Here is a 9297-nt window from a genome sequence, read left to right on the forward strand (position 1 = left end):
ACGACGGTGCTTCGAAGATGGAGATCACAAGCACAAGATGATGATGGCCATATCATATCACTTATATTGATTGCATGTGATGTTTATCTTTTATGCATCTTATCTTGCTTTGATTGACGGTAGCATTATAAGATGATCTCTCACTAATTATCAAGAAGTGTTCTCCCTGAGTATGCACCGTTGCGAAAGTTCTTCGTGCTGAGACACCACGTGATGATCGGGTGTGATAGGCTCTACGTTCAAATACAACGGGTGCAAAACAGTTGCACACGCGGAATACTCAGGTTATACTTGACGAGCCAAGCATATACAGATATGGCCTCGGAACACGGAGACCAAAAGGTCGAGCGTGAATCATATAGTAGATATGATCAACATAGTGATGTTCACCAATGAAACTACTCCATCTCACGTGATGATCGGACATGGTTTAGTTGATTTGGATCGCGTGGTCACTTAGAGGATTAGAGCGATGTCTATCTAAGTGGGAGTTCTTAAGTAATATGATTAATTGAACTTAAATTTATCATGAACTTAGTCCTGGTAGTATTTTGCAAATCATGTTGTAGATCAATAGCTCGCATTGTTGCTTCCCTGTGTTTATTTTGATATGTTCCTAGAGAAAATTGTGTTGAAAGATGTTAGTAGCAATGATGCGGATTGGATCCGCGATCTGAGGTTTATCCTCATTGCTGCACAGAATAATTATGTCCTTGATGCACCGCTAGGTGACAGACCTATTGCAGGAGCAGATGCAGACGTTATGAACGTTTGGCTAGCTCAATATGATGACTACTTAATAGTTTAGTGCACCATACTTAAGGGCTTAGAATCGGGACTTCAAAAGACGTTTTGAACGTCATGGACCATATGAGATGTTCCAGGAGTTGAAGTTAATATTTCAAGCAAATACCCGAGTTGAGAGATATGAAGTCTCCAACAAGTTCTGTAGCCAAAAGATGGAGGAGAATCACCCAACTAGTGAGCATGTGCTCAGATTGTCTGGGTACTACAATCGCTTGAATCAAGTGGGAGTTAATCTTCCAGATAAGATAGTGATTGACAGAATTCTCTAGTCACCATCACCAAGTTAGTAGAACTTCGTGATGAACTATAGTATGCAAGGGATGACGAAAACGACTCCCGAGCTTTTCATGATGATGAAATCGATGAAGGTAGAAATCAAGAAAAAGCATCAAGTGTTGATGGTAGACAAGACCACTAGTTTCAATAAAAGGGCAAAGGGAAGAAGGGGAACTTCAAGAAGAACGGCAAGCAAGTTGCTACTCATGTGAAGAAGCCCAAGTTTGGTCCTAAGCCTGAGACTAAGTGCTTCTACTGCAAAGGGACTGGTCACTGGAAGCGGAACTGCCCCAAGTATTTGGCGGATAAGAAGGATGGAAAAGTGAACAAAGGTATATTTGATATACAGATTATTAATGTGTATTTTACTAATGTTCGTAGCAACCCCTCGGTATTTGATACTGGTTCAGTTGCTAAGAGTAGTAACTCGAAATGGGAGTTGCAGAATGAACAGAAACGAGTTAAGGGTGAAGTGACGATGTGTGTTGGAAGTAGTTCCAAGATTGATATGATCATCATCGCACACTCCCTATACTTTCGGGATTAGTGTTGAACCTAAATAAGTGTTATTTGGTGTTTGCGTTGAGCATGAATATGATTTGATCATGTTTATTGCAATACGGTTATTCATTTAAGTTAGAGAATAATTGTTGTTCTCTTTACATGAATAAAACCTTATATGGTTACACACCCAATGAAAATGGTTCATTGGATCTCGATCGTAGTGATACACATATTCATAATATTGAAGACAAAAGATGCAAAGTTAATAATGATAGTGCAACTTATTTGTGGCACTGCCGTTTAGGTCATATTGGTGTAAAGCGCATGAAGAAACTCCATGCTGATGGGATTTTGGAATCACTTGATTATGAATCACTTGATGCTTGCGAACCATGCCTTATGGGCAAGATGACTAAGACTCCGTTCTCCGGAACAATGGAGCGAGCAACTGACTTATTGGAAATAATACAAACTGATGTATGTGATCCGATGAGTGTTGAGGCTCGCGGCAGGTATCGTTATTTTCTGACCTTCACAGATGATTTGAGCAGATATGGGTATATCTACTTGATAAAACACAAGTCTGAAACATTTGAAAAGTTCAAAGAATTTCAGAGTGAAGTGGAGAATCATCGTAACAAAAATAAAAAGTTTCTACGATATGATCGCAGAAGTAAAATATTTGAGTTACGAGTTTGGCCTTCAGTTAAAAACAATGTGAAATAGTTTCACAACTCACGCCACCTGAAACACCACAGCATAATGGTGTGTCCGAACATCATAACCGTACTTTATTAGATATGGTGCGAACTATGATGTCTCTTACCAATCTACCACTATCGTTTTGGGATTATGCATTAGAGACAGCTGCATTCACGTTAAATAGGGCACCATCTAAATCCGTTGAGACGACACCGTATGAACTATGGTTTGACAAGAAACCTAAGCTGTCGTTCCTTAAAGTTTGAGGTTGCGATGTGATGAGGACATCAATACAATTGTTACACCCACAGCCCCTGCAGCTATACATACTAGACCAATTACTAGAGCTCGTGCACGCCAACTAAATTACCAGGTACTTTTGTTTCTTGGTAATGATTCTAATGTTCATGAGAATATGATGCTGCCTAAATTGGATACATTTGTTTTGCTTACAAATGAAGGGCCTAGCTTGGAGAAGGATGAACATTGGAGCAAGAACAAGCATGGAGATGATGGCATGCGCAAGGGAAACAAGAACGGAGTTACAAGTGATGATTTCAGGACTTTGAAGCCACCATAATGGGTGCATGAAGCCTTGGACGAAATATACAAGATGCCACTTCATAAATTTCGTCCCGAGGCTATTTTAGGTGCTGCGTCACCTTATTATTGGGCCAGGCCCATGTAATTTCGAAATACATAAGTATAGGCTATTTTTAGAGTCCGTATGTGTGGGGAAATAAGAGATAGGGTTGATTTCGGACCCCTCCACCAAGGGCCACGAAATTCCCCCCTCTTCCTCCATATATACAGCCCTTAGGGCATCGTTTAGACTTTGGGTTTTGTTTAGATTAAAAGTTCGCCATAGCTGCAACTTCGCGTACTTCGTTTGTGTTCAACGACCAGACAAAGGCGTCATAGAACCCCACCTTGATCAATAAAGCTTTCATCTTATATTCGCAATATCCAGATTGCAATCTTAGATTCTTGCTTGTTCTTCGTTTGCTCGCAGGAAACAGACCCTCGTGGTCAGGTTGATCGTGCTCCGGCGTGGTCAATAACCTCTCGGAGTTGGTTTAGCGATTGCTAAGGCGCGACGTCCTCGCACGTTCGTAGTCGGATCGTCAAAGTCGACTTCCACCAAAGCGAAATCCACCATCTCATCGAAAGACGGGACACCTTTGCCTCTATCAAGTGGTATCAGATTTCCAGGTTGCTCGGTGAGATTTTACAGTTTTTCGTAGTTTAGATCGAGTCTGTTCTTCATACCTACAGTCCACGAAAAAGCCAAAAAAATATTAGGGTTAGTTCATCATATCCGAACCAATCTGAGCCTTTGCATAATCTTTTTAGGGTTTTGCTTTGTTGAATTTGCGGTTGCATCGTCGTGTCTAGTTGCTCGAGTTCTGGTCATAAGTTGTCACGCCGCCGCCGCACCATCATCATCGCCCCTGCCATCTACCACCACCGCTTATCCGCCACCGCTCCGAATCCGTATCCATATACCACCACCAATCCGTGTCCATATACCACCACCGATCCATATCCATATACGACCACCGCTACCACCACCGCTGCCATATACCACCACCATATATCCACCACCAATCCGAGTTCTTTGCTTATTAGGTTTGTTTTCGGGATCCATCTAGATTCCGATTCGTGTTTCCTTGCCGGAGTAGGTTTCGGGAAAAAAAAAACCCTCAGTTTAGGCCCAAAATTTTTCGAAAACGCATTTTTCGAAAAATTTTCTGGCTATCCTATTTTTAGGTGTTTCTGAGTGTTTTGAGACAGGTGCCATTATAGGAAGTTTTTTTTGACCCGTTTCCAGCTTTTGGGTCCGGGCAGTCCAAAAAAAAAATTGGTCGAAAAACTTTCGTGCACATCCTGTCAGTTTGAGCTAGGAAGAGTTTTGAGACACTCGCCATTATAGTAATTTTTCGCAAAAAAAAAGCAGCGCAAAAAAAAAGAGCGCAAAAAAAAAGAGCGAAAAAAATAATAATTCAGAGTGTGCTTTTCCCTTGTTTACGTGCCGCGCCGTGATTTTGTTAGTGTTCTAGGCTCGCGTCTCTAGCACAGTCTAGCCTAGGACCAGCACAGTACCGTCGTTGAGCGTTTATTCAACTTTGCATCTCTGAATTGATTATTGCTGACCCTTTTTGCTACCATATTATAAGCCTTCCCAGCTCCACATACATCTACGTCGTGCGTTTGACTCTCCCTGGTAATCGCTCTATCCAAGCTTTGAGAGTTTTTGACTACAACGGTTGCCGATCACCGCCTGCTGCTGGGTAAGAACTGGTAAGAATTTGAGATTTGCTTGACGGATTTGTGACACCCACCACCACCACTTGTTCGTAGTCTGTAGGATCATATTCTTGTGTGTTTCTATTGCTGCTAACCATGCCAGGATCACAAGCCGACGAGATTGACTGGGAGAATTTATCGAACAAGGAGCTTCATGATAAGTTTCAGCAAATGATGACTGAACAGGTGCAAGATGTGCTGAACAATTTTGAAGAGGCCATGAAGAAGATCACTGGCCTTGAGAAGACGTTCGAAACAAAGCTCGATAACAAGTTTAATGAATTGCTCGCGCGTCTTCCACCACCACCACCCGCTGCAGCTAACGCACCTCTCCAACAACAACAACAACGACTACCTCCACGTCGCGAAGCAGACCTCCGCCGAGCAAGCCGTGTTCCTCTTGCGTTTGGCCAAACTGTTGGTGCTGCTGTTGATACTTCTGTGGCTCCTGCTGCTGATGCGGAGGAGGATGATTATGTGGGAGATTATGAGGATGAGGTTGATCAAAATCAACACTACGTGCAGCCACCTGTACCACCACCAGCAGGTCGACCTCGGGTATATATTCGTAATGGTAGGCCTGCACCACCACCTCAGGTACGAGATGATGTCCATATTCCTAAACTGAAATTGAATATTCCACCATTTGAGGGTAGATATGTTCCTGATATATATCTTACTTGGGAGTTAGAAACTGAACAACGATTTACATGTTTACAATATCCTGAGGAGAGACGAGTTGCTGCTGCTGTTTGTGCTTTCACTAGTTTTGCATGTGTATGGTGGTCTGAACATTGTAGATTATATCCTATTCCAACTACTTGGGCTGCTTCGAAAACTGTTATGCGTACGCGTTGGGTTCCACCATATTATCAACGTGAATTGCTTCAAAAATTGCAGCGTTTAAGACAAGGAAAAAATTCTGTAGAAGAATATTATGAGGAATTACAAACTGGCATGATTAGATGTGGTATTGTTGAGGAGAATGAAGCTATGCTTGCACGTTTTCTGGGTGGATTAAATAGAGAGATTCAGACCATTCTAGACTATAAGGAGTATACTAATATCACTCGTTTATTCCATCTTGCTTGTAAAGCTGAACGTGAAGTGCAGGATCGACAAGCATTGGGGCGAACTAACTTTTCTGCAGGCCGACCTTCATCATGGACACCACGTGCATCTTCTACTTCAACTGCACCAGCACCTCCATCCGGTGCCACCTCCAGCCGTGATACAAGAAAACAGGCACAACCACCATTATCTGCCAAGAGCGCACCTGCGGGGCCTGCACAGCGTTCTTCTTCTTCCATGGCATCAACAGGGCACACAAGTGATATTATTTGTCGTCGTTGTAAGGGAGGAGGTCATTATGCGAGAGAATGCAAATCTCCGCGTGTGATGATTGCTACCGCGGATGGTGGATATGAGTCTGCTAGTGACTATGATGAGGAGACTTTGGCTCTTATTACACGTGAAGAACATGGTGGAGATGATTCTGATCATGAGACGCAATACATGGCTCCTAAAGACGCTGACAGGTCTGAATGTTTAGTTGCTCAACGTGTTTTGAGTGTGCAGGTCACACAAGCTGAGCAAAATCAGAGGCACAATTTGTTCCATACCAAGGGAGTTGTGAAGGAACGTTCTGTGCGCGTCATCATAGACGGAGGGAGCTGCAACAACTTGGCTAGCATGGATATGGTGGAGACGCTTGCTCTCACCACAAGACCACATCCACATCCTTACTACATCCAATGGTTCAACAACAGCGGCAAGGTTAAGGTAACACGTACTGTTCGTGTGCATTTTAGTATCTCTACATATGCTGATTATGTTGATTGTGATGTGGTACCTATGCAAGCATGTTCTTTATTACTTGGTAGACCATGGCAATTTGATAAAAATTATGTACACCATGGTAGAAACAATCACTATACTCTTGTTCATAAGGATAAAAATATTACTTTGCTTCCTATGACTCCTGATTCCATTTTGAAAGATGATATTAATAGAGCTAATAAAGCACAACAGGAGAAGAATAAGAGTGAAAATCAGATTGTGGCAAAAGAATTTGAGCAACAAATGAAGCCTAATAATAAACCATCTAGTGTTGCTTCTGAAATTAAATTGAAAAGTGCATGTTTATTTGCCACCAAATCTGATATTGATGAGCTAGATTTCAGCAAATCTGTTTGCTATGCTTTTGTGTGCAAAGAGGCATTATTTTCATTCGAGGACGTGCCTTCCTCTTTGCCTCCTGCTGTCACTAACATTTTGCAGGAGTTCGCTGACGTCTTTCCACAAGACGTGCCACCGGGATTACCGCCTATTCGAGGGATTGAGCATCAGATTGACTTAATTCCCGGTGCTTCACTGCCAAACCGTGCACCATACCGTACCAATCCAGAGGAGACGAAGGAGATTATGCGTCAAGTACAAGAGCTTATCGACAAAGGTTATATACGCGAATCCCTTAGTCCTTGTGCTGTTCCTATTATTCTAGTGCCGAAAAAGGATGGTACATCACGTATGTGTGTTGATTGTAGAGGCATTAATAATATTACTATTCGTTATCGTCATCCTATTCCTAGGCTAGATGATATGCTTGATGAATTGAGTGGCTCTACAATATTCTCCAAAGTTGATTTGCGTAGTGGATACCATCAAATTCGTATGAAATTGGGAGATGAATGGAAAACAGCATTCAAAACTAAGTTTGGATTATATGAGTGGTTAGTCATGCCTTTTGGGTTAACTAATGCACCTAGTACTTTCATGAGATTAACGAACGAAGTTTTACGTGCTTTCATTGGACGATTTGTGGTAGTTTACTTTGATGACATATTGATTTATAGCAGATCTTTGGGCTGAACATTGTAGATTATATCCTATTCCAACTACTTGGGCTGCTTTGAAAACTGCTATGCGTACGCGTTGGGTTCCACCATATTATCAACGTGAATTGCTTCAAAAATTGCAGCGTTTAAGACAAGGGAAAAATTCTGTAGAAGAATATTATCAGGAATTACAAACTGGCATGATTAGATGTGGTATTGTTGAGGAGAATGAAGCTATGCTTGCACGTTTTCTGTGTGGATTAAATAGAGAGATTCAGACCATTCTAGACTATAAGGAGTATACTAATATCACTCGTTTATTCCATCTTGCTTGTAAAGCTGAACGTGAAGTGCAGGATCGACAAGCATTGGGGCGAACTAACTTTTCTGCAGGCCGACCTTCATCATGGACACCACGTGCATCTTCTACTTCAACTGCACCAGCACCTCCATCAGGTGCCACCTCCAGCCGTGATACAAGAAAACAGGCACAACCACCATTATCTGCCAAGAGCGCACCTGCGGGGCCTGCACAGCGTTCTTCTTCTTCCATGGCATCAACAGGGCACACAAGTGATATTATTTGTCGTCGTTGTAAGGGAGGAGGTCATTATGCGAGAGAATGCAAATCTCCGCGTGTGATGATTGCTACCACGGATGGTGGATATGAGTCCGCTAGTGACTATGATGAGGAGACTTTGGCTCTTATTACACGTGAAGAACATGGTGGAGATGATTCTGATCATGAGACGCAATACATGGCTCCTGAAGACGCTGACAGGTATGAATGTTTAGTTGCTCAACGTGTTTTGAGTGTGCAGGTCACACAAGCTGAGCAAAATCAGAGGCACAATTTGTTCCATACCAAGGGAGTTGTGAAGGAACGTTCTGTGCGCGTCATCATAGACGGAGGGAGCTGCAACAACTTGGCTAGCATGGAGATGGTGGAGAAACTGATAGAGGCAAAGGTGTCCCGTCTTTCGATGAGATGGTGGATTTCGCTTTGGTGGAAGTCGACTTTGACGATCCGACTACGAACGTGCGAGGACGTCGCGCCTTAGCAATCGCTAAACCAACTCTGAGAGGTTATTGACCACGCCGGAGCACGATCAACCTGACCACGAGGGTCTGTTTCCTGCGAGCAAACGAAGAACAAGCAAGAAACTAAGATTGCAATCTGGATATTGCGAATATAAGATGAAAGCTTTATTGATCAAGGTGGGGTTCTGTGACGCCTTTGTCTGGTCGTTGAACACAAACGAAGTACGCGAAGTTGCAGCTATGGCGAACTTTTAATCTAAACAAAACCCAAAGTCTAAACGATGCCCTAAGGGCTGTATATATGGAGGAAGAGGGGGGAATTTTGTGGCCCTTGGTGGAGGGGTCCGAAATCAACCCTATCTCTTGTTTCCCCACACATACGGACTCTAAAAATAGCCTATACTTATGTATTTCGAAATTACATGGGCCTGGCCCAATAATAAGGTGACGCAGCACCTAAAATAGCCTCGGGGCGAAATTTATGAAGTGACATCTTGTATATTTCGTCCAAGGTTTCATGCACCCATTATGGTGGCTTCAAAGTCCTGAAATCATCACTTGTAACTCCGTTCTTGTTCCCCTTGCGCATGCTATCATCTCCATGCTTGTTCTTGCTCCAATGTTCATCCTTCTCCAAGCTAGGCCCTTCATTTGTAAGCAAAACAAATGTATCCAATTTAGGCAGCATCATATTCTCATGAACATTAGAATCATTACCAAGAAACGAAAGTACCTGGTAATTTAGTTGGCGTGCACGAGCTCTAGTAATTGGTCCAGTATGTATAGCAGCAGGGGCTGTGGGTGTAACAATTGTATTGATGTC

The sequence above is a fragment of the Triticum aestivum genome, chromosome 5A, assembly GCF_018294505.1.
Source record: "Triticum aestivum cultivar Chinese Spring chromosome 5A, IWGSC CS RefSeq v2.1, whole genome shotgun sequence".
NCBI lineage: Eukaryota > Viridiplantae > Streptophyta > Magnoliopsida > Poales > Poaceae > Triticum > Triticum aestivum.